This window comes from Cryptomeria japonica, chromosome 11 (assembly GCF_030272615.1).
Source record: "Cryptomeria japonica chromosome 11, Sugi_1.0, whole genome shotgun sequence".
Lineage (NCBI taxonomy): Eukaryota > Viridiplantae > Streptophyta > Pinopsida > Cupressales > Cupressaceae > Cryptomeria > Cryptomeria japonica.
Genome location: NC_081415.1, coordinates 160,828,519 through 160,855,560, shown reverse-complemented (window position 1 = coordinate 160,855,560; position 27,042 = coordinate 160,828,519).

Sequence of the window (27,042 nt, the reverse complement as noted above, 5' to 3'; positions counted from 1 at the left end):
CACCAAAGAAAATCTAAAAGGAGAGGAATCCCACATATAAGAAAAAAATGGTTAAGGAGTCTACTTCTATTGCTAGCAACAAGAAGAAATCAGATGTAGATATTTCTCTCAAATTCGGTAAGAGTATTGAAGTCATTCCTCCTCTTTCAGTTGCTGAGTTGATTGATAGAACCACTAAAGATGGAATTTTGAGTAATATACAACATCACTATGTACATATGGATGACAAGGGGAAATGTATATTGGGAATGGATACACTGGTTTTGATCAAAACTGAGGGTATTCCTCCGGTAGAACCACTTGTACCTAATATAAAGATACCGATAGATAACATTGATACTATACATGATAAGCATGATACACTGGAACATATCATTACAGTTATAGAGGTCATTGATGTGGAAACAAAAAATTATTAGGTTGAGGATATTGAACCTTCAACATCAAATGTTCATACTGAAGAGGTTAAGGTTGAAAAGATTACTGCACCAAGTGGCGAAGCCACCAGTGTGAGTCTTAAGGCTGAATCTTCACAGAAGATTTTGGATAGTCATTCATTGTTGGCACTTGACTCATCCGGTCAACTTGATTTTGCATAAAATAATATTGAGTAGCTAAGTAGTTTTGAGTTGATGAATGTTGCAACTTAGAAGATAAGGAAGGAAGGGATTGAAGATAAGTAGGTTATTGAGCAGACCATTCCGATTTTGCAGTAGCTTGCACCAGAATATAAGGTAGATTAGATTGGTAGTCCATTCGATAAACTAAAAGTTTCCAAAGAGTTTAAAACTCTTCAACAGGTATCAAACTGACAGTTGGTTGAGCAATATAATGCAGCCCAGAAAGTCACTTGTGAGAGCATGATTTCATCTGACAAGGCCAAGTTGACAGATGAGATATCAAAGATTGATGTGGCTCTAAATGAGTGTAGCAATATATATAGGTCATGTACTAACACTGAAAAATTTACAATGGACCTTGAGGTGAAATTGAAGGTGGCAAAGGCCCGGTAGATCTTTTGACTAACACTTTTGATGGTACTCAGACACTGACCACTACCATTGATGGTTAGATTTTGATTACAGAGTCTGATATTTCTAGATTAGAGAAGGATATGGATAGGCTATTTCGGCGTGCAAGAGAATTAAGAGGTTTGGTGAGTCCTTGATTGAACACTCTATTACTTCACAAGAGGGAAAGCATAGAGTTAATGAATAAACCTACTCTGACAAACCTAACAGAAGAAGAGCTTCATGTATATAGTATTAATGGTTTTGTATCCATTTTGAACACATTGAAGACAAGTTTGGATGCATATTTTGGAGTTTTGAAGAATGCTTACCCAAATATTTTTAAGTATATCTAGATCCGGTAATCACATTTTGGTTTGTACAAAATTTCATTTCTTTCAGTCATTTACCCTGACTTTGGCATTGTTGTCAAAGGGGGAGAGGTTGATGTGAAAAATATCTAGGGACATGAGAAGTAATGTGGGACATGAGATGTAATGTATAGCTTAGGATGAGAAATCTTTCAACAGTTTTGAGATCAGTTTTGGAGTTTTTGCTAGGGAACCGGGACAACACTTCAGCGATTCATTTTTCGCATGAGTGTTTTCATCAATGCTAAAGGGGGAGATTGTTGGCAACTGACACTCATCCAACTTATTTGTGTTTTCATTGATGGTAACACACACCATTTTGGGTTGGTCACTTAACCGATACTCATCGGTATTCATTGTTTGACAACTGACATTCAGTCATCCGACACACAAGGAACTGGTATATGAGGCCGACATAGGATATTGATCTAGCAGGTCTACATGGCAACAATTAAAGGCATCAGTCTTGAAGTTTAATGAATTTATTTTTTCTTAGGTTTGCATGTAAATAAATTGTAATATCTTTGTCAACTAACATAAGGCATATATATTTGTGTTTGGGAAGGGTATTTAAGACAATTCAGTTAGGCTATTTTGGTAATGGATAAGGATGCATAATAAAGTAATGGGATATAGTGTGAGAGATCTTGATCGACAAAATGCGAATGTAATATTCTATAGTCGTTCTTGGATTTTGGTTTAGAGGTTTGGGAAGTGGAACAAGATATCGGTAAGGAAGGACACAGTGGAAACCGATACAAATTGTGCTTTAACCGGAACTCATCCAACATAGCAGATGCACTCTTAGAGCTCAAAATTTTGTTTGTAACTCCATATGTGGTGTTTGTAGTTAGTGAGGCTCCTTTTGTGATGAGTAGTGTGCTCTAGGTTGTTGGCTTTCTTGCATGTGCAGGCCCCTATTATAATATTTATTCATTTGGCCAGTGGATAGATATTGTGGGTCTCCAATCCCACCATGGTTTTTCCTCTTTTAGGTTTTCCACGTATAAATCTCTATGTTATGGTGTATTCTCTTGTGGTTTCTACATTTCTATTTGTCGTTATATTCTTTCATGTTTATCGATTACTGAATTGTATTGTTAATATGGGTAAAATTGATTATACCGACATAACACTAATTCACCCCCCTCTTAGTGTTATTGGATTCCAACAATGGCACCCTTTTCCTTGCCCTATTTTGGGGCCCCCTCTATCCTATCTCTGCATTGGACTTTGCATAAAGCGGGAAACATTCCATGTGTCGGCCTGTGATGAAAAATTAGTCAATTAATCCTAATTGATGAGTATATAAGTCACATTTACCTTCCCATTTGCATAAGTCATAAGTTGGAAGTTTCATCAATCATGCATTCAAGAGTGTTCAAGAATTCTCAAGTCTCCCTTCAAGGCCAGGTGTTGCATTCAAGTCAAGGATTCAACCATTGAAGAGGAGATCCCTTTCAACATTCAATTCAATACAAGCAAATCTATCTACATTCTATCTACAACATCCCTTGAGGTCACTTACATTTTAGTCTTTCATTTACATTTACTCGCAAGTAATTTCTTTCATCATTTGGTTAATTCCAAAACTAGGGTTTGACCTGAAGGCAAACCCCCAATCCCAATCCCTTTTCCTCTCTTTTTTGTGTGTATATTGCAGGTGCATAGTTGTGTTTGCAGATTCAGACTCTATTTACAGAGGTGGAAAAACCCTTTTCATTTCATGGATTTTTCGGAGGACCGTGGACACTTTTAGAATGGTCTCGACAACTTTTCCTCAAATTCGTAGGGAAGCTTTGTCTCGACATATTATAGCCAGATCCAGGTGCACAACTTCATCTCACGCTTATCTTGAGTTATAATCAGTTCTTTGCTACTTTTACACTTAACATAATTCAATCATTTTCCATTCTAAAAGAGGGGTTATCTTATAGTTTCTATCCCATTATCAATTCATTTAGTATTCAATCTCCGCACTAAGAGATTGGATCTAGTGAATTCCCCCTCTTTTAAATGTAATGTGAATAAGGTGTTTGAAGGGAAATCCATAGTGAAACTTTCATCTCTCCCCGGAGGGAAGAAAAGCTTTCCTCTTGGTCTCTCCATCATTCACCCTTTTTCACCATTACAACTTCTAGAGAACACAAGGATATTTTCGGACCACAAAACTAACCCATCCATAATACCAAAAACATAACCAAAGAAGATAACAACATCAAACAACATCAACACTTTTTTGACCCAAACACTTCCAAAATAACCAATAGAATAATTGTAATCCCAACACATCAAGATATCTCTACACCATAGACATTCTAGACCAACCACTATCTAAAACCACAAGTTTGACATCAAGGACAATCACAACAACACATACTTCCAACAAAGAGTTGGCTTGGGTAGTGGATTTTCTCCCCATTGGTCTTGAGTTTGACTCTCTGAACCCGATGTTTATATGGTGTGTAATGTATGAGCTCTTGCCCACACCCTAAGGGATTAGTCTCACCTCAACTCACCTCAAATAGGTGTTAGGCTGGGTCACAGGGATACTCTCGACAACAAAAAATAATAAAAACACAACGTATGCACCAAAAATCAAGAATTATGAAATCCATACACCTAAAGAGTTCCCAATAAATTTACAATTATTTTAAATCAAACACCATTACAATACAAAAAATAATCATGACATCAAAAGTTGAATTATTGCGTATTTATTATTTGTTGTTTCTATGTTAATTCTTCACTATCCATCATATAGCTATTGTAGACACCTAAATTTGGTTAATTAATTTAATCAAATTTAAATCCTATTCTTCTAATTAATTAATCTAATTAATTAATTTCCCTATCCCTTTCTTCTAATTAATTAATTAATCCCCCCCTCCTATTCATCTAATTAATTGATCCAATCAATTAATTCCCCACCCCATCCTCCTAATTAATTAATCTAATTAATTTATTATCCTATCCTCCTAATTAATTAATCCAATTAATTAATTATCCTTGTTCTTTCCCCCTTTTTGATTAATTACTTTAATTAATTAAATATCCTCTTTCCAATCCCATGGATTAATTAATTTGGTTCAAATCCCATTTGAGCACATGGCTCCTAACTTTTCTCCCTAGCCTAGTCAACCCTCCAACCAACTTTATCCTATCCCTTCTAAACTCCCACACATATGTGCACATCCTAACCAATTCCTTATTTTGGGGAAAATATCCTATTTTGGGTGGCTTTGCCCAAAATGATAATGTGTCCTCAGGGACACATGTCACTCTTCCTATTTTTGGGTGTCTTTGCCCAAAATAGACATGTGTCATTCCTTTTCCATCTAGTTGAGCCACTTGTCCTTTTTGGAGGACAAGTGTCTCCTCTTCACCTATCCTTCCATTCCTCATCTTGCCTATTTAATCCCTCCATTTTTAGACCAAATCCTCTCTCTGATCCACTTTTCATACACCAAACCATTACTCTGTTGGAATTATCACTCAACCTATCCATTATCATCATTTTCATCCATCAATCCATTTATCATTGCATCAATATCATGGAGCAATATCCAACATTCGAAGACACCATCGAGCATACATAAAAATCGAGGAACTATCAAATCTAAGCGGGATTTTGGTTTGCATTTGCTATTTCATTTGAATTTCGTTTTCATTTTATCATTCTAATCTTGAGGTGTATGATGTTGTGTCCTTGTTTGTTTAAACAACTTTCTTTTTAGCCCTTAGTTTAGCACACACATTTTTTTCATTGCACAATTATTAACAATTTCAAATGCCTTTTAAATTGATCAATCACATGTCTTTTTATAGACATAGGAACTTAGGAAATAGTTACAAATAAATAACTCATTTTTTTTAAATGGTTCAAATTTAAAATTGTAGCATATTCTCTTTTTTTAACAACACATTCTAACATTTGATAAGTTCTTTGTATGTTCTTAACATTTTCTCTTATTTAATAGGCTTTTTGAATACTCCATTAGAATAATCCAACAAATGAGAGTTTTGGCTAACTACAATTTGAAATTGCCTACAAAATATAATTAAATTATTTAAATAAATCTCACAAATAAAATTATAGTTTGTTGGTGCAAATTTATATTTTACACTTTAAAATTCTTAAAAACAATCAATCCCTTTGAATTTTTTTCTTTCATTAAAGAAATACAATGATTGTCCATAATAGTTATGAAAAGTATGCATAACCATAGTTAATTTGTACATTATTTTTGATTCTCCCTTTACATGTATTAATACTATTGTGAGATATCCTAAAAAATTTCTTTGTGTGCCAGAAGAACTTGGTTTAGGGTTTTCAGCCTTCCCATATTTTCTTTTGTTTGAGCCTAAAATCCTTAAACCCTAAACCCTTTTCCTATTTGTTAAACCTTTTTCCTTTTCTAATTTTGTGGTGACCTTCTGTGACCGGTTTTTAGTCTCTTAAGTTGTAACTTAAGCCTTTTATGTCATGTTCAGGATCGATCCCCCTTTGCTAGCCACCCGGTTAATCTATTTTCAACGCTCTTTCTTGTCAAGCACCTTCAATGGCATAATGCCTCAGATGATCGCGCGATTGTGTGGCTAGCTAAACATGCTCACTCATCTTAACTCCACAATTCCGCCTACCTATGTGGTGTATGGGTCCTACTAGTAATGACTACACATGTTCAGACAAATATATAGGTGACAGGTGGAAGCCTGCATGACATGGCAAGAAACTGGGCCCCATGTGCCCACCTCTTATGAGTGATATTAAATGATCACTTCTTACAAGATCAATAGACAGGATTTTTGTGCAATTAAATGATTGATTGAACTTGTGTATCAAGGTTAACTCCACAACTCTGCTTGCAGATGTGGCATGTGGGCCTCATTAGTGATGATGATAGATATTTGGATCAATGAAAACTTGGACAAGTGAGTATTTATGCTACATGGTATGGGTGTGGGTCCTATTGGTTCACCTTCTAAGTCTGATAAAGTGCGATAGTTTTCAGAGGAATCTACGACTGAGATCTTTGCGCGGTTGCACAATTGGACAAAGATGCATGATAGGGTTAATTCTGCAATACCAAAAAGCTTCACAATAAGTGGCAAATAAAAATTGATAAATCTCTCCACGTGTCGATCTCTCATTCATCATCAACTGACAAGGATCTTGTTGTTGGGGCCCCAACATTCAAATATGATTTCTATTGGTTAACTATCGTCATCAAACCAATTTATGTTCATGTACTTAATGAACTCAATTGCATGTTGTAATCCATAATTTATTGAGTATATTAGCACCTTTTTAGCTCAATTTTACATTTACAGTGCTATAAAATCGCTTTGAATTCTTTCTGCAACTTTCTATTGTCATTGCTAGGGTTTATGTTGTATGGTTTTTACAAACACTTTAGTTGTATTTGATATATTATTTCTCTTTCCCCTTTGTATATTAGCACCTTTCTAGATCAATTTTACATTTACAGTGCTCTAAAAATGCTTTGAATTCTTTCTGCAACTTTCTATTGTCACTGTTAGGGTTTATATTGTAGGGTTTTTACAAACACTTTAGTTATATTTTTTATAGTATTTATCTTTCCCTTTCTATGAAAATTTCAACTGTGCATAACAATTTGAGCATCTAGGGAACATTCTGAGTTAAATTTCGAAGCCTTACTATTTATGTTAGTTTCAACAACTAACTCTAAAAATGGCAGAATCTTCTAGCCTTGGAAAGAGGAAGTTTTTAGGAGATGCAATTTTATAACTACCTCAATCAAATGAAGCTTAGAAGAGGTCAAAACTAGGATCCAAGACAGATGAGTTTATAATTGACCACTTTGTTGGATGTAGGGGTGCTCTAATCCCACCTTAGGGTTTTAGCCTCTGGAGAAGGGGATACAACAAGAAGAAAGAAAGAGTCCCAGTATCAAACATATGGAATTTCAATCTTGGAAGGCTTGTAGTTCCAAATGTGTATGTCAATGTTGAGTTGATTTTTTCCATTGCTTCCAATTATAAGCCAAATACTAGGGAAATTGTAGCCAAAGAGGGTGGTAGACTCATAGAAATCACAAGAGAAGTGATGCAGAGGCCTACTAAAACTCCTAAGGACAAGCACAAACAAGGTTAAGCTAGTGACCCTTCAACTAATCACAAGAGTCCTGCAAGGAAGGACTCCACACCTTGGATGAAACTACACACACATTCACTAGGCTTAGGCCTACTTAAGATGAGTAAAATGCTTCAATACCCCAAACATGCTTTACCGATGACCCTTACTCTTTGGGATTTTGTATTTGGCAAACACATGACATCTAAGGACACTTCCAAACATTGGTTTTGGTTTTGGGCACCAATTCCTTATACTTCCTTTGGAAATCTACCCCTTCGTCTAGTAGCCCTTCTATACCAGTATTTTGGATTTAACTCAAAAATGTTCCACACATCCATACAAAAAAATTACCATTTAAAACACCCTTTTGGTAGTTGTACTGATCCCCAAAATGGTTTGGCCAGATCTCCAATCACAAGGTCTACTCCCTTTAAAGGCTAAGAGACCTAATAGGGGCAGTTAGCCCTATTTTCCAAAGCAACCCCCTCTACCGATATGCCAAATGAAAAATAAACTTTATGGGAATGTGGGGAATAGTTATAAACCTCTAATTCTAGGGTTGCACACCTAGAATCCACCGCTATGACAACTTATGGTGACTGTCCTAAATCTAGTCCTAGGTAGTCACATAAAGATGCCTACCTAATCTTGCTCCTTTCTCCACACAATAAAGCATCCATGCAAAAAATCATAAAAACACTAAATTACAGAGGCTTATCCTGCATCCCTCCAAAGGAAGAGTCTTCTATGGACTAGAGTGCAAGATAAGGCCATTTTTGTTCAAAACCCTCTCCAAACCCTTAATTTCCAGGTTACAGTTAGAAGAATGGAGGGTTCTCTCTACTCCAGAATAGTTAAAACCTTAGACCACCGCCAAAATAAATTTATTTTATCTCCCTATCTACTCCATGGATGGTGGGATCCAGATCAATCCGTACAGGCATGTACAACTCCTGCAAACTCAAAATTTCTGGGAAAACTGTAGTATTTTGTGTATTATTGCTTCATAAACTCCAAATACAACATTATACCCCTTGGGAATCATGCCCAAAAGGATTATACAACTCTCCAATGGTTTCCCACTGAATTTGGAGTAGGTTGGAGCTATTGAAATGCTTCCCCCAATCGATTTACAAAAAGTTGCACTTTTGCACCAAAAGTTACATTTTTGCAATTTTGCATAAAAGTTGTCATACTCTCTAAGGTTGGGATTCACACACATGAAACATGTCTAAAACATATCAGACACAAATCTAAACCATCTATTACCCCTTTTTACCACATTGTCCCAATTGGCTTCTCAAATTGCCTAATTGTTGACATGGGCTTACATGGTGGGGTTTATTTGCATACATGATACACAAGACACACTAACACACCCTAATGATCCTAGTCTTCATCCTTGGGATCATGAATGGCTTGTTGATGAGGTGCTACTACACCAAGAATTTATTAATAAGGTCTTTATGCTTAATCCTAATATGGATTGGGCTATGAACCCATAGGAGTTGGAGGCAAAATAAAATAAAAATAAAAAATTATACAAAAGGAATTTGGCATCATTTAGAACCATAGGGGTAAAAGGGGATAAAATAAAATTGACTTCAAAACAAGTATTTCCCTATGATGTTGACCTATTTTCTGGCTATTTGATATATACACACTATGCTTTATGTCAGGTATGTGCAGGAGATGCAAAAGATATGATTCCTAACTGGATGATTGTGATGTGTATGGATATATAGAGTAGGGATATCAATAGGCCTTTTGATTATGCTTCCTTGGTGGTTGAGGGTCTTCATAATTCCATTTGTGATTTCAAAGAAGGAAGGTCATCAAACTTCAGGTATTACACTTTGTTAATGCACATATTCTTATACAAAGGTCTTAAGGTTTAGCATCAAGACCTACAAATTACTATTGAAACTAGAGGAGAGCTACTCACAGTCCAAGAATGGAGTTATATTTGGGATTTACATATGGATGAATCTAATTACTTGGCCTTTGATAATCTCTTTATTAGAAATTTGTTAAGTATTTTCCAAAAGGAGGTCAAATGGGGTTTAAGCCAACAGCTCAAAGAATTTTTGAGACCCATGGATCTTAAGCCTAAGTTGGAGATGTTAGTCATAATGCACCACTGAGAGGGGGAGGGGGTGAATTAGTGGTTCTCAAACTTTTCCCTTTAGCTATCCTATGTGATACCAGTTAATAGATCTAACTCAATGTAGACTTATTGGTTAGTGGGGAGACCAACACAAGTGCAATCACACAAGGGACATCACATAACACCAATATGTACGAGGAAAACTCAAGATGGGAAAAACATCGGTGAGAAATGTTGTTGGAGACTAATACTCCAATCCAGCCTCACAATGAAAACTTTGTTACAATGTTTTGGGCACCAACCCAAGGAGCACCAACCTTTGATTTAGGGCACCAACCCAAGGAGCACCAACCCCTAATTTAGGGAACTAACCCAAGGAGCATCAACCCCTAACTTGTTTATGGGCTACAACCCAAATGAGCTACAACCCCTGCACCGAGCTACAACTCAGTGTTCACAATAAAAACATCAATTACAAAAGTAGTTGTCTTGTTGCAAGTCAATCTTGTAACCATTTCATATACCTTACTCTAGTGGTGAGATACCTTCTCTGCTCCACTGACTCACTCTTCTGCTGCTTTCACCTACTGCTCTACTGCCAGAAAACCCTACCTGTACACCTCTTCTACTCTTCTTCTCTTTAGGATCTCCTCCTCGCTACTCTGCCCTTTACCAGTGCTAAACTCTAGTGGTCCACTATTTGCCTTCTCTGCATCTCTCTTCACTTTTGCTTTGTCGGTATAACCACTACCGGTTCTTCTCTTCACTCTCCCTCTTTTCTTAGATACTCTTTGAACACTTGGCTGATTTTCTCTCACATGCAGAAGTAACACTTAATCACTTCGCAATAGCACAATATATTTCTTCTATTTAGTAGCAATAAACAATGTCTTTGGCCTACATATTTATAGATTAGTTTTCCCGCCAAAATATAAGTCAAATTCTAGGCAGTTAGGGTTTCCTCATCACCCTCAAGGAAAAACAAATCCAATCAGATCTTCCCTGATGTGATCTTCCTGACAGAAAACTATACACCTCTGCCATTATTGCACCTTCTTGATCACACCTTCTATCTTTGGCGATCTACTTTTTCTTTATCGACTGATCTCTTCGTCGATACCAAGATCTGTCTTGTTGTTTCCTTCAACCACCTCGATCTTCTCAATCACTCTTAGTTGGATCATAGTTGTCCTCCAGACCTTGAGCCGTAAACTGTTGAAATGTGACGACTGATCAGCAAAGTACTGTACACTCAGCACGTATCCTCGCTGGGTCAGCACGTATCCTCACTGGGGTCCGGGGCCGGGCTGGGCGCCGGGCAGGGGTTCAGGGGCGGCAGCCCCCGAGAAATTATTTTTTGCCATTTTTTGTTGATGAAAACCGACATTGTAATAAAACCCTATAAAAGGCCGACTTTGTTTGTTGCCCTAAAAATGCATGTTATAAGCGGCTGGGATGCTTAAGGCATTGTAAGGTTGATGTACTATTTTTGCTGGATAATAAGAAAGATTGGACGGCTGTGTATGGTGGACGAAACCCATTCTGGGTGAACCACGTTAAATCTCTGTGTTATCTGTGTCCTGTTTTATTTCTTTATCTTTTGTATTTAAATCTACATATAATTGTTAGTTCATATTTGCTTCGGATCTGCTTGAAACCCTAACAATTGGTATCAGAGTGAGGTTTTCTGTAAATTGGCAGGACTTTTAGATTTGAGTGGGAGCAATGGAGGATTCCAAATTCAAGGTCAAAAAGTTTAACGGCCAGAATTATCAGCTATGGAAAATGCAGATGGAGGATTACCTGTATCAAAAGGATTTGTGGCGGCCATTGGAAGGAAAGGCAAAGAAACCGACCACAATATCAGATGAAGAGTGGGACATTTTAGATAGAAAGGCACTGGGATCCATTCGATTGTTCCTTGCGGCGTCTGTAGCATTCAATATAACAGAAGCAAAAATGACTATAGATTTGATGGCAACATTGGCTAAGCTGTATGAGAAACCCTCAGCTTTGAATAAGGTATTTCTCATGAAGCGTTTGTTTAATTTGAAAATGAGTGAGGAAGGATCTGTAGCGAAGCACTTAAATGAATTTAATACAATTACCAGTCAATTGTCTTCGGTAAAAATTACCTTTGCAGAAGAGGTTAGGGCTCTCTTGATTTTATGTTCTTTGCCAGAAAGCTGGAATAGCTTGGTTATGGCTGTAAGTAACTCTGTCTCTGGTAAAAATACTTTGGTATTTGATGATATTGTTGGTGTTATCCTAAGCGAGGAAATGCGAAAGAAAAGCACAGGTGAGACTTCAACATCATCGGGTAGTGTTTTGAATGTGGAGAACAGAGGAAGATCAAAGGAAAGAGGAAAAGGCCCTGAGAATGAGAAGTCATGAGGGAAGTCAAAGAAAGGACGCTCTCAATCTAGAGGAAAGAAAGATTGCTGGTACTACGGAAAGCTTGGTCATCTAAAGAAAGATTGTTGGTCTCGAAAAAACAAAGAAGGAGACAAAAATGAAAATGACAGTAAGGAAGATAATATTGCAAGTAATACTTTACAAGATGCTTTAATCTTATGTTTGGATAATGTTAATGATTCCTGGGTAATAGATTCTGGGGCTTCATTTCATGCTACACCCCATAGAAAATATTTTCTAGATTATGTTCAAGGTGATTTTGGACAAGTATATTTGGGTGATGATGAGCCCTGTCAAATTGTTGGAAAAGGAAAGATAAAGATCAAGTTGCAGAATGATAATGACTGGTTTCTGCAGGAGGTAAGACATGTTCCTAATTTAAGAAGAAATTTAATTTCTGTAAGGCAACTAGGTAGTGAAGGTTGCATAGTTACCTTCTCAGACAGTATGTGGAAGGTCACTAAAGGGTCATTAGTAGTAGCTAAAGGTGCGAAGGTAGACACATTATATCTATGTACTGGTAACACTTACTCTACCTTAGCTGCTACAGATAAAGTTACTGCAGGGACAACAACAATAAATGTTGCAAGAACAGATTCGATAATGTGGCACCATAGGCTTGGGCACATGAGTGAGAAAGGGATGAAAATCCTTCACTCCAAAAATCTATTGCCAAGACTAAAGAAGATTGATTTAGAGTTATGTGAGAACTGTGTTTATGGTAAACAGAAAAGAGTCAGATTTCTCAAGGTTGGGAAAGAGAAGAAGAGTGAGAAGTTAGAGCTTGTACATTCAGATGTATGGGGACCAGCTCAGGTATCATCTCTTGGTGGCTCTTGTTATTATGTTATTTTTATTGATGACTCAACCAGAAAAACATGGGTATATTTCCTAAAACAAAAATCAGATGTTTTTGAAACTTTTAAGAAATGGAAAGCTTTGGTTGAGAATGAGACAGGAAAAAGGTTGAAGTGTCTCAGATCGGATAATGGAGGTGAGTATTGCAGCAAAGCATTTGAAGATTACTGTTCCTTAAATGGGATTCGAAAGCAGAAGACAGTTCCAGGAACTCCACAGGAAAATGGTGTGTCAGAGAGAATGAATAGGACCATCATGGAACGTGCGAGGAGCATGAGATTGCATGCTGGATTGCCCTTACATTTTTGGGCAGATGCTGTACATACTGCTATCTATTTGATAAATAGAGGACCTTCAACCCCTTTGGATGGTGGTATTCCAGAGGAGGCATGGACTGGTAAAAAGGTAAATTATTCTTTTCTAAAAACTTTTGGTTGCGAAGCTTTTGTCAATGTTGATAAAGAAAATAGAACCAAGCTTGATGCTAAATCTCAGAAATGTACCTTCATTGGATATGGGATAGATGAATATGGCTATCGGTTATGGGATCTTGAAAATAAGAAAATAATTAGAAGTAGAGATGTTATATTCAATGAGAAGGTTATGTATAAAGAACAAATGCAGGAAAAGAAGCATGAACAGAACAAACAAGAATATGTGGTGTTGGATGAGATTCTTGAAAATGAAATGCCACAGGTACCTAATGCTCAGCAACAACAGATTGTCCCACAAAATCCTGCAAGTGTTAGACGTTCTATGAGGACAAGTAGACCCCCTGAAAGATTTTCTCCTTCTTTGTATTCTATTTTATTAACAGATTCTGGTGAACCAGAAGAATATGAAGAAGCAATGCAGGTGGATGCCAAACAACAATGGCAACCAGGCATGAAAGAGGAGATGGACTCCTTGATGAAAAATAAGACTTGGAACTTAGTCCCTTTACCTGCAGAAAAAAGAGCCTTGCCTAACAAATGGGTTTATCGGCTGAAGGAGGAGGAAGGAGGTCAGAAAAGATATAAGGCCAGACTTGTGGTAAAAGGTTTTGCACAGAAAAAAGGTATAGATTATGATGAAATATTTTCTCCAGTTGTAAAAATGACTTCAATTAGAACTGTACTTAGTCTTGTGGCTGCAGATGATTTACATCTTGAACAATTAGATGTCAAAATAGCTTTTCTCCATGGAGATTTGGAGGAGGAAATTTACATGTTGCAACCACAGGGATATGAGGTCAAAGGTAAGGAGAACTTGGTGTGCAGGTTGAAGAAAAGTCTGTATGGCCTAAAGCAAGCACCCCGACAATGGTATTTAAAATTTGATAGTTTCATGGCTGAACACGGTTATCATAGATGTCATTCTGATCATTGTGTATATTTTAAGAGATTTGATAATGGCAGTTATATTATCATGTTGCTTTATGTTGATGACATGCTTGTTGCTGGGTCTAACATGCAACATATAAATGATCTTAAATAGAAATTAGCCAGGTCATTTGCTATGAAGGATTTGGGTGTAGCTAAGCAAATTCTCGGTATGAGGATTACACGACATAGGAAAAATAGAACCTTGAATTTGTCCCAAAGTGAGTATATAAAGAAGGTGTTGAAAAGATTTAACATGCAGGATGCAAAAGCAGTTAGTACACCTTTGGCTAGTCATTTCAAATTGACTAAGGCGATGTGTCCAAAGGTACAGGAAGAGGTTAATAAAATGTCTAACATCCCGTATTCATCAGCTGTTGGCAGTCTGATGTATGCAATGGTATGCACAAGGCCAGATATTGCACATGCAGTGGGAGTTGTGAGCAGGTTTATGAGTAATCCGGGTATGGAACATTGGAATGCTGTGAAATGGATTCTTCGGTATTTGAAAGGAACTACTACGAAGGCATTATGTTTCAAAGGATCTAATGCTGCTCTAAGTGGATTTGTTGACTCTGATCTGGCGGGTGATATTGATTCACGGAGGAGTACTACAGGGTATGTTTTTACTATAGGGTGAACTGCAGTCAGTTGGATTTCTAGGCTACAAAAGGTTGTTGCACTTTCAACTACTGAAGCTGAGTATGTTGCTGCTACAGAAGCCAGCAAAGAGATGATTTGGTTGCAATGTTTTCTGAAGGAATTGGGTCAGACACAAGAGGATAGCCCATTGTATACTGATAGCCAGAGTGCCATTCATCTTGCGAAGAACTCTGCTTTTCATTCAAGGACAAAGCACATTCAGCTCAGGTACCACTTCATCCGGACTATTTTGGAGGAGGGTCAGTTACGGCTTGAGAAGATTCACACAAGTGAGAATCCTGTCGATATGTTCACAAAGGCAGTTGCACAGGAGAAGCTGATTTCTTCATCAGTTTCTATTGGTCTTCTTGATTAATAATTGTGGAATTTATATCAGTCAAGTCCTAGTGTTTTATCCAGCGGATGTTGCATGTACAATGGTGTCGTGTAGTATCAGTCTCCAAGTGGGAGATTGTTCGGTGTGGAGCCTGATCAGTCTCCAAGTGGGAGATTGTTGAAATGTGGTGATTGATCAGCAAAGTACTGTACACTCAGCACGTATCCTCACCGGGGTCCGGGGTCGGGCCGGGCCCCGGGCAGGGGGTCGGGGGCGGCAGCCCCTGAGAAAGCGGGGGTTCGGGGGTGGCAGCCCTCGAGAAATTTTTTTTTGCCGTTTTTTGTTGATGAAAACAGACATTGTAATAAAACCCTATAAAAGGCCGACTTTGTTTGTTGCCCTAAAAATGCATGTTATAAGCGGCTGGGATGCTTAAGGCATTGTAAGGTTGATGTACTATTTTTGCTGGATAATAAGAAAGATTGGACGGTTGTGTATGGTGGACGTAACCCATTCTGGGTGAACCACGTTAAATCTCTGTGTTATCTGTGTCCTATTTTATTTCTTTATCTTTTGTATTTAAATCTGCATATAATTGTTAGTTCATATTTGCTTCGGATCTGCTTGAAACCCTAACATAAACCTCTACAAGGACACTGCAACACGTCCCATGAATTGTGGGATCTTCCATCAATGTCAACCAACCTTGCAACTACCCCATCGGTGTACATTCTATCTTCGTCCAAATGCAGGTTTTCCACCTTGACTCCAAAGTGGCATCCATGTTGACATCTCCCAACTTGGCTCTTCATGTTGGTCCAGATAGGATCACCAACCAAACAATCTACCGGTTTCTCTTCATTGCTAGTTTACTAACCCTACCGGTTAAACCCTCAACCTGATCTGCCATCAACCTTGCACTCTGCTTCTATTCTGGTGGAGTCGGTCAACACTCTTTCTAACATACTTTATGTACATCTTCATCAGATGGGGAGAATTCTTCATCTGTACCTTGTCCATATTACCAGTTGACTTACATACCGATAAACATTCTTGATGAAACTTTGTCATCAACCTTCACCAGACACCATCTTCAGTCAGGACACATTCCTCTATTTGCATCTGCTCACTTGCTTTCTCCTTGAACAACCCAAAATGCATATCACAACCGGTTTGTCAAGATGAAAAACACATCACTCTTCTTCTGTACCAGCATCTCAACATGCCTTTTTTGTTGGTCTAGTGCATAACCGTGATCTCATGCACTTAAGGCATTCCTTCAACTTCCTTATCTCACAAAACTATGATGCACACAATGCATGATAGGAGATAAGTTCCATTTACCGGTGGAGTGGCACCTTGTCTTCTGCATCCTACAGTGTACTCATGTGACTTCCCTATTTGTGCAACATATCTTCAAATAGGCACATGTGCTTGGGTGTGGGCATATTCGCTGTTAGTCATTGCTTCTCATGATGACTGCATCTTCATCAGGTGGGAAACCTATTTTCTTGTAGCCTTACAACATACCTATGATCTGTTCATTCTTCTCCTTTAGTGTTGATTTGTTTTAGGCAACTTTCTACCTCTTCATCACAAACAAAATCCAAACACCTTGCTCATCCTGCTTGTACAGTGGTCATGACCTTTGCAAGTAGACAACCTCTCACTTGGTTGATCTGACTTCCCCATGTCAACACATCACTTACCAGTTGACATCCTTTCCTTATCGGTGATATAGTGTACAGATATCGATCACCTTAGCATCTCATCCACACAAGTCAAGCACTAACTCATGTACTGGTGACTCCTAAGGTCATCTTCCTTACCTTACCAGTGTTATGCAACACAAGGTGATATCCAAGATATCTCAACCTATACTCCTCCTTGGCAGTGTTGCACATACAAATCTCATACCGGTAGTCATCCCATACCGGTTGACATCAATGACAGCCCAATGCCAACAATCTCCCCCTTTGGCATTGATGTCAACTCATGTACTATTTAGCATACTACATAATCCTTCTACCCCTTTCTTTTCTCTAATCCATGGATTCTCAACACATGTAGTATGTTGTATACTACATAATCCTTCTCCCCCTTTGACAATAATGGCAAAGGGCATTGTTAGGATATCATTCCTCGTATTTACTAGGTACTCACATAATTCTTTCTCCCCCTTTGTCTTTACTAGATGTATCTCCTTCTTTGATACCAATTGCTACATTTTATCAAGTCATAGCTCTTGAGATGGGCGACTCAACCATCAACTGACACTAATTGAGCATGCAAATCTGAAACTATTTGTTAAAACACTCAAATGCAGAGGGATGTGTTAGTGAACACTACTCACCTGCCAATCAACCTACATCACCTCCTGTTTGATCCAAATTTCTTTAGGAATCAAATGTTATTGTACTACCAATACAACCAAACAGAGGATAGGTAGATACCCCTTACAATCAAATTCTCCTAAGTATTCCTACTACAATTTTCATCACCAGTCAGGTACAATACCATGACTCCAATCTCCTCCATATACCGGTATAACTGTGCATATGTGATCGTCTGATGATCTTTAGCTCTGTTGTATCCACCACATCTTATGACATGATCCTAGATCTTACTAATTCTAGACAATGTTATCATCATACCAAGAATCAAATTGGATAGCCCAAAGATATGCATGTTTGCATGAGCAACCACAGGGCCAACATATGTCATTCAGGTCTTCATCAACACCACCTGAGACATAACTTCACTCCATGCTATTAGGACTATTGCAATTCTCTTCAACTTCATTGTCTTACATAACCTGCAGGTGCTTGTTATCAGTCATACCAGTTAACATGTGATACCAATTGTTAACCTCCACTTTTTGACACATGCAATAGTGATCCAACACTGATCTGTAGGTGTGTAGTTAAGGTGGCCTCTACACACACTTATCATATCATTTCTATCCTTCATATGGGAAATAACATGTTCTTCCATGTTGCCTTCTTCACTGAGGGGGTGAATGATAAATTCAATGTGCTACTCCCCCTAAGATCCTGCATCTCCCTTAGGCCTTAGGAGATATTACCTATGCAATGGGTGCATAGTGCTAGTCCATGGTCTTCTTCCTCCATACCTACTTGGTCTCATTCTTCTTCTTCTTCTTCCCATTTTCAGGCTTGGGAGCAGGTCTTTCCTTCTTCTTCTGATGGGTCCTTCCATTTCCTAATTCTCCATTACAACCAGAAGTAGTGCTATAGTAGCACACAAAATCCATCCCAACTTCATGTTTGGGGAATCTCTTGACATACCGGTTTGACCATCTTTTTCTAGTCATGTTGTTGTGACTGGCAACCAAAACCAATGGATCTCTTTCTCCTACATGGACATTTCTCCTTTGGTTCCATGCAGGTTTTTGACTTCCATATGCTCTATATCCACTTTTCTGCAGAGCATAGTTGTTATACCGGCCTCCATGTGACTGAAGGTTCCTCTTTCTGCACTCAAACTCTCTATGGCCAAAACCATTGCAGTTATGACAAACAACATTTGCATAACCAGGAGAGGGGACATGCATGTATCTACTCCTGGATACATCTAGCTCATATGCATTATGTACATGAGATCCTATATTATTCTTTCTAGATCTCTTTCTCCATTCCCCTGTCCTATGACCATAAGCATTACATGCAAAGCAGTAACTAGTAACAGATGGCATGGGGAGATCTTCTTGGTTTGGCATCTCCATTTTTGCTTCACTGAGAATGGATCCTTGGTTGTCCATTTTGTGCACCCTTTCCTTCTGGTCTCTTCTTCTCCCACACTTGCTTTTCCCTATGGGTGATAGCATTTCTTTGTCCTCTACTGGTAGAGGGTCTTCTTTGTTGCTTTCTCATCTTCCTACTTCTAGTGAAGCTATCTTCTCCCATCTTCCCTTTACCTTTGGGATATGCATTGTTCCTTCTTGCAAAATTGATCTTCTTTTCTATTTGCAAGTCCTCTCTAGTTGTATTTAGATCAACCTTCTTTCAGGGAGCATTTCTCACTGTGAAGGTTTGTCCCTTGTTCTCTCCATTTGAGGAGACAAACTAAATGTCATTGTGGGGGACATTCTTATTGGTGGAGTATTCACCAACACCACTTCCTAACCCTTTAGTATCCTTGGCATGTTTCTTCTTCTTTAACATCTTGTCCAAGGCATCACTATTGCCATCAAACTAGGTTCTTACCTTGAGCTCATCCTGACACTTCCCAAGGTCATTTAGGAGAATCTCCATTTCTCCAACCAGCTGTAGATATTCTTCATTCTTTACTTCTAGCCTAGATGCTAGATCTTCACATCAACACTCCTTGGTGTTCTCTGCCTGAGACTTCAACTCTGAGATGCATTTATTAGATTCTTCAAGGTAATTTGTTAGTCAGTTCTGCTCTACAATAGCAACATTCTTGAATAGCTTGTATTCATTTCTCAGGTTCTCCCTTTGACTTTCCTTGGAGTCCAAGACCAATTTTAAATCATTAGTCAATATTTTTGTCTCTTCTAGTTGAGAGGTCAATAAGTCAACCTTTTGGTTTGACACATCAAGGAAGGTTCTCAACTGACTACAACCCTCATGAACTGAGCTTTTGTAGATTTTAAAATCATTTCTAACATTTTGAAGCTCTTCTAGAGAACTTACCAGTTCATACTCAAGATCTACTTCTGCATCTTCTTCTTCTTCTCCTTCACTATCAAATAGATCTTGATGGATAGATCTATCTGTCTTGTCTCCTTCTTCCTCATCATCACTGCCAAACACATATTTTTGGTGGGATCCATTTGACCTATCACTTTCAGATGTGTGAACCTCAACTTTAGATCCTTGAGCCATGAGCCATGAGCCATGGGGAGATGGGTTCCTTCTTCATCAATGTTGCAAATGCTAGTGGATTTGCCTTCATCTTTTGCACATGTATCTACTACATTGTTCTTCTCACTTCCACACACTAATCTAGTAGTGTAGAGTTCATTTACATACAACTTCCTTAGTCTATCCCATAGACTCTTTGTAGATTTACATTTATCCACTTGTGAGGAGATATCACCAGTAAGCCCGCTGAATATAGCCTTCATGACTTCTTCATTGAACAAGCATCTTTTTTCTTCTTTAGATCTGGTGGGAGGGCTGACATTCCTAGGGAGACCATTTATAACTGACATCCATACATCAAACCCTAGAGAGGATAGGAAGACTTCCATTCTACAACTCCAAATAGAATAGTTTGAACCATTAAACATAGGAGCAGGGATTGACACTAAACAAACCATTGTGTACTTAAGTCAGAATCTACCCAAGCTGGAGAAATCTTGTCTAGTTGGGAACCTAGGCTCTAATACCAATTGTTAGACACAATGCACCACTGAGAGGTGAACGGGGTGAATCAGTGGTTCTCAAACTTTTCCATTTAGCTATCCTATGTGAGCATACCAGTTAATAGATCTAACTCAGTGTAGACTTACTGGTTAGTGGGGAGACCAACACAAATGCAATCACACAAGGGACATCACATAACACCAATATGTACGAGGAAAACCTAAGATGGAAAAAACCTTGGTGAACAATGCTGCTGGAGACTATTGCTCCAATCCACCCTCATAATGTTTTGGGCACCAACACAAGGAGCACCAACCCCTGATTTAGGGCACCAACCCAAGGAGCACCAACCCCTGATTTAGGGAACCAACCCAATGAGCACCAACCCCTAACTTGTTTATGGAATACAACCCAAAGGAGCTACAACCCTTGCACCAAGCTACAACTCAGTGTTCACAATAAAAACATTGATTACAAAAGTAGTTGTCTTGTTACAAGTGAATCTTGTAATCATTTCATATACCTTACTCTGTCGGTGAGATACCTACTCTATTCCACCGACTCACTCTTCTGTTGCTTTCACCTACTGCTCTACTACCAGAAAACCCTAATGGTACACCTCTTATACTCTTCTTCTCTGTAGGATCTCCTCCTCACTACTCTGCCCTTTACCAATACTAAACTCTACTGGTCCATTGTCTACCTTCTCTGCAGCTCTCTTCACTTTTTCTCTTCCGATATAACCACTACCAGTTCTGCTCTTCACTCTCCCTCTTTTCTCAAATGCTCTCTAAGAACTTGGCTGATTTTCTCTCACATGCAAAAGTAACACTTAATCACTTCGCAATAGCACAATATATTTCTTCTATTCAACAACAATAAACAATGTCTTTGGCCTGCATATTTATAGATTGGTTTTCCCACCAGAAGACAATTCAAATTCTAGGCAATTAGGGTTTCCTCATCACCCTCGAGGCAAAACAAATCCTATCAGATCTTCCCCAATCCGATCTTCCTAATAGCCAATAGTACACCTCTACCATTATCGTACCTTATTGATAACGCCTTCTATCTCTAGCGATATGCTTTTTCCTTATCGACTGATCTCTTGGTCGAATACCAAGATCTGTCTTGTTGTTTCCTTCAACTGCCTCGATCTTCTCATTCACTCTTAGCTAGCTCTTAGTTGTCCTCTAGACTTTGAGCTGCAAACCTCTGCAAGGATACTGCAACACGTCCCGTGAATTGTGGGATCTTCCATCAATGTCAACCAACCTTGCAACTACCCCGTCAGTGTACATTCCATCTTCCTCCAAATGCAGGCTCGCCACCTTGACTCCAAGTGGCATCCATGTCGACCATCTGCCAGCTTGGCTCTTCATGTCTGTCTAGATAGGATTCCTGACCAAACACTCTATCAGTTTCTCTTCTCTATCAGTTTACTAACCGTGCTGGTTAAACCTTCCACCTGATCTGCCATGAACCTTGCACTATGCTTCTATTCTCGTGGAGTCGGTCAACACTCTTGCTAACCTACCTTATGTACATCTTCATCAGATGGGAAATCTTTTTCATCTATACCTTGTCCATATTACCAGTTGACTTACATACCGATAAACACTCTTGATGAGACTATCATCAATGTTCACCAGACACCATCTTTAGTCAAGCCACATTCCTCTGTTTGCATTTGCTCAACCTTGCCTTCTCCTTTAACAACAAGGACCATATCACAATCGGTTTGTCAAGACGACAAACACTTCACTCTTATTTTGTACTGACATCTCAACATGTCTTTTCTATCGGTCCAGTGCATAACCCTGATCTCATGCACTTAAGGCATTCCATCAACTTCCTTGTCTCATAAAACTATGATGCACACAATGCATGATAGGAGATAAGTTCCATTTACCGGTGGAGTGGCACCTTGTCTTCTGCATCCTGTAGTGTACTCATATAACTTCCTTGTTTGTGTAGCATATCTTCAAACATGCACATGTGATCCAGTGTTGGCACATTTGTTGTCAGTCATTACTTTTCATGATGACTGCATCTTCATCAGGTGGGAGTCCTGTTGTCCTACAACCCTACAACATACCTATGATCTTTTCATTCTTCTCCTTCACTTTTGATGTGATTTAGGTAACTTTCTACCTCTTCATCACAAACAACATCCAAGCACCTTTCTCATCCTACTTGTACACTGGTCATGACCTTTTGATGCAGAGTACTCAACAAGAAATGTACCAATGGGCCTACTTCTTGGTTTATACACCCAAAGATTGATTTTCTCACTCCTAAGTGGTCCAATGGCTTCCTAGATGGAAGGACTGATCTCCTAAGTTTCTTTCACACCCCACACTTCTTTCATAGGTTCTAGGGACCTTACACAACTCCAACCAAGATTGGGCTTTAGGGACACTTTCCTTAAATTTGACCAAAATATGGAAATCTGGCCTCCGGTCTACAAATTCTCAATTCTCAATTTGGATAGTTTACTTATGGATAATATAAGGACAATCAACCACAAATTGGGTTATGGGACCTCCACAAGGCTAAGAATGCTTATAGGGATAGAGGATCCTAGTAGGTCTCTTTAGCCGGTTTATGAGCAACAAATTGCAAAAATTCTAAAGGACTAGACAAAAAAATCACTCTTTTGGATACCCTTTTTGGACTTATAAAATATCCCAAAGTTGCAAGAATTGAGTCTATTCCAGCATACTCCAACCCTTACTATGTTCACAGACCTAAAAGGCCTAATTAGGCATGGTTAACAAAGAAAGTATCAAGGAATGGGTGCATAGAACCAATGCAGCACTTTGGTTAGGTTCTCCTACCTCTAAATGTATAGGATCCACTATCAAACTGGTCACCTTTCTTGTTTGGTTGACTGTCCACACAATGGTCTCATCGCTTAGGCTAAATACATAGAGATATTTAGCCTAGGACTTGGTGGTTGAGGCAATAGACAAACTCCTCTAGCCCCGAGACTTTAGAATCTTACTATACACTCCCCTAGATTGTATTTTCCAAGTGTCTATGAGATTCCACTGTAGAAAAGACAAGTTAGGGCTCCATCTCTACACTAACCCTAAAATTAAGGGTTTCTAGACCAGTCTGAACAGAATGAAGATAAAACCTCTACTCCAGTTACCAAGTGAAATCCAAAAACATGAAAAATAAGAGTTTATTCAATTTACTAACATTCCATGCCCAAGGTTTTGGTCTGGCAATCCATACTGCCTCAGAAAAAGAAAAATTTCTCAGGAAATTCAATGCTTTTCATTCAATTTTCCACCAAAAGTATCATCCAATCGCTCCAACCTTCACATGGAAGGCTTCACATGCTGACATAGACCCTTTCCAACAAAAATAACCACATTTTTGAATGGTTATGACCATTGGAACCAAAATGCAACTTCTCAGAGCAATATTGCAAAAAGTTGTTGACAACATTTTGGCAATTTTGCAACTTTTGGCAATTTGCATCCTCCAACATTCAAACATGTTTAGGATCTATCCTAAAATCATTTATTTAATAAAATAACACAAAAATACTTATGACATCCTATTCTAAATTCTTATTGGTCTAATGAGACCCAAGGTTGTCTTAAGGTACCTTTGGGACTCTTAGCCTTACAAATTGGACCAAAAACATTATTAGGTGGATCCAAAGGATCAAAACCATGATTACATCCTTTTAACCATTTACTACAACCTAGTGATCTTCAAAAGTATGAAATATGCCTTGGGTGACCTACACCACCTTTGCATGCAGACAACCTCTCACTTGGTTGATCTGACTTCCCCATGTCAACACATCACTTACCAGTTGACATCCTTTCCTTACCGGTGATATAGTGTACCGGTATTTATCACCTTACCATCTCATCCACACAATTTAGGCACTAACCCATGTACCAGTGACTCCTACGGTCATCTTCCTTACCTTATTAGTGTTCTACAACACAAGGTGATGTCCAAGATATCTCAACCTGTACTCCTCCTTGACAGTGTTCTACATACAACTCTCATACCGGTAGTCATCCCATACCGGTTGACATCAATGACAACCCAATGCCAATAGGAGATTCCTCACAATTGAGGATCGTTGTTCTATTTCAAGGACCATACAATTATTAGGGTATTTGGTATCCCTGTCACTCCTCAATTTTTACCTATCACTTTTCAAGATAGGGTTGCTTTTTTGGAGATAATGCATCAATTAGTAGAGGAAGAAAAATATCTTATTGGAGGAGCCCACAAAAAAGGTTCAATGATCCCATCATAGGTTATGATTGGGATGCATAATTTCCTTAATAGAAAGGCATATGAGATTCTGGACTCCATATTGAATAAATATAGACTTCCCCAAGCTAAGTATAGGTTTTATAACTTTGAATGGTTTTTCCAAAGGCTTGGGAAGGCAAAGCCTCAACAACATGAATGTGATAATGAGGAAGACCACATAAGGAATATTGAAGATTACAATGATGTGTTGAAAAGAAAGGAGAGGTGGTATAATATTTAGTATGAGGAACACAAAATAAAGAGGGAGGATAGTACATACTCTCCAACATGGAAAATGTTATTGGTTCCAAAGGAAAGAATGAGGGCTATCTTTTCCACTTATCTAGATGTTAATAGCATCCCTCTACCTCATGAGATGCCCAAGTTGGATGTTGTATCACTAGTTCATGAAGTTGAGGAGGAAAGACCAAAGTCTCCTTATTCCATTGGTTCCCCCTTTGGTCCTGATTATCCTCCACCATCCCCTCCACCTAGTTTTGATGATCCTTATTTAGCTTGTACTTCTACCCTATTTCATCTAAGCCCTCTCCTTCACAAAGATTTCTTGTAAAAGTTGCTATGAAAAATCCTAGATTTCTTCATCCTCAAGTGTTCCTCTTTCTCAAGTCCTAAAGAGTCCAAGAGCTATAAATCCCCTACATACAGTATCCCTAGGGAGAGATATTCCATTTAAGACTTATGAAGGTTTTGAGTTCCAAGGAGAAGAGCCTCTACCCCCTCATAGGTTTGATACCAGATTAGGTGTTACAATTCATAATCCTTCTCAAGTATAGGCCCTTGATGCATTCAAGCCTGAAGGTGACCTTAGTGAAGATATAAGGCTAAATGCTTTTGAAAAAATCATGAGTGATGATGAATTCATAAACACTAGGGAGTTTCGGTAGTTTGTGATAAGAAATTTGGTAGATGAACAAGAAAGAAGAAAGGACATTAGGCTTTGTGACCTAGGGGATGATGAAAGGTTAAGAACAAGGATGAGTTTTTAAGAGCTACTAAAGAGAAATTCACTATTATGACCCCTAAGATGGGGAGAAAAATTGTAAAAAGAGGTGGAGTACTCCTTTTGGAAGGAAGGGATATCTCCTCTGCTATAGTTTTTGATGAACTAAGGAGGAGGCGTGATATTGACTAGTAATAAATGGATCCAATGTAGAGAGATAATGTACTCTCAAGAGAAATATTTGATGATCATCTTGATCAATTTGTTATTTGGTGTCTTTATCTTGTCACAAAGAGGAAAAGATTGAGTCATGAGATGGATCAATTATTTGGGAGTTTTCTTGTCAAATGGGTGGCCAACACTTCAACCACAGAGGCAACAAATCTGACTTTAAATGTTGCAAAATTTTCTCACAAAGTAGCAATAAAGAATGATGAGGAGGTGATTATCCTAAGGGATAAATTAAAAAGACTACAGGAACAATTCTATATAGGACCTACATACCGACCTCTTGGTATGATTGAATACTTTTCTGGTGAAGTAATGGGATTGAGAAGTGACTTGGCTCAAGCTAGAGTGGACATAACAAGGTTAAATAATGAAATTGATATATTGAGGACAAATACATCACAAATATAAAAGAGGGTTAGCACAAAGATGACCCAATCATTGCTTGAGTCAAGAATTAGTGAAATTTTTTATCATGCAGATACAACTTGGGATGAACACAAAGAATTATTAGGATTTTCTCAAGAGCATTTGAGGTGGGAGCTATTCCTTGCTTGCTCATTATCTGATATGAGAAAATTAATTGTAGTATTAAAGGTTTTATTGATTAGGCCCCTTCCCAATTATTTGTGTATCATGATAGTAAGATTCAAGACAAAATTTGAAGTAGTCAAACAAGTCTTCATTATCCACAAAATGTACACATAGAGAATAGAAGATGAGCTCAGAAGTTTTCAATGCTTGGTCACAAGCCACATGGAAACCTTGTTTGAAAAAGAGAAGAGTAGAGTAGAAGGAAGAAAGGTTATTAGGTCTAAATCAAAATGGAAGATAGATATTAGAGTGATAGTGGACCCAATATTAGCTGATATCATTGCAGATGATGTACAACTCCTAAGAAAGTTGGGGTCATACATGGATGCATGGTTGAGATTTGACAGTGGGATGATAAGGATGGAGATTGCAAGGTCAAATATAGAAGATAGA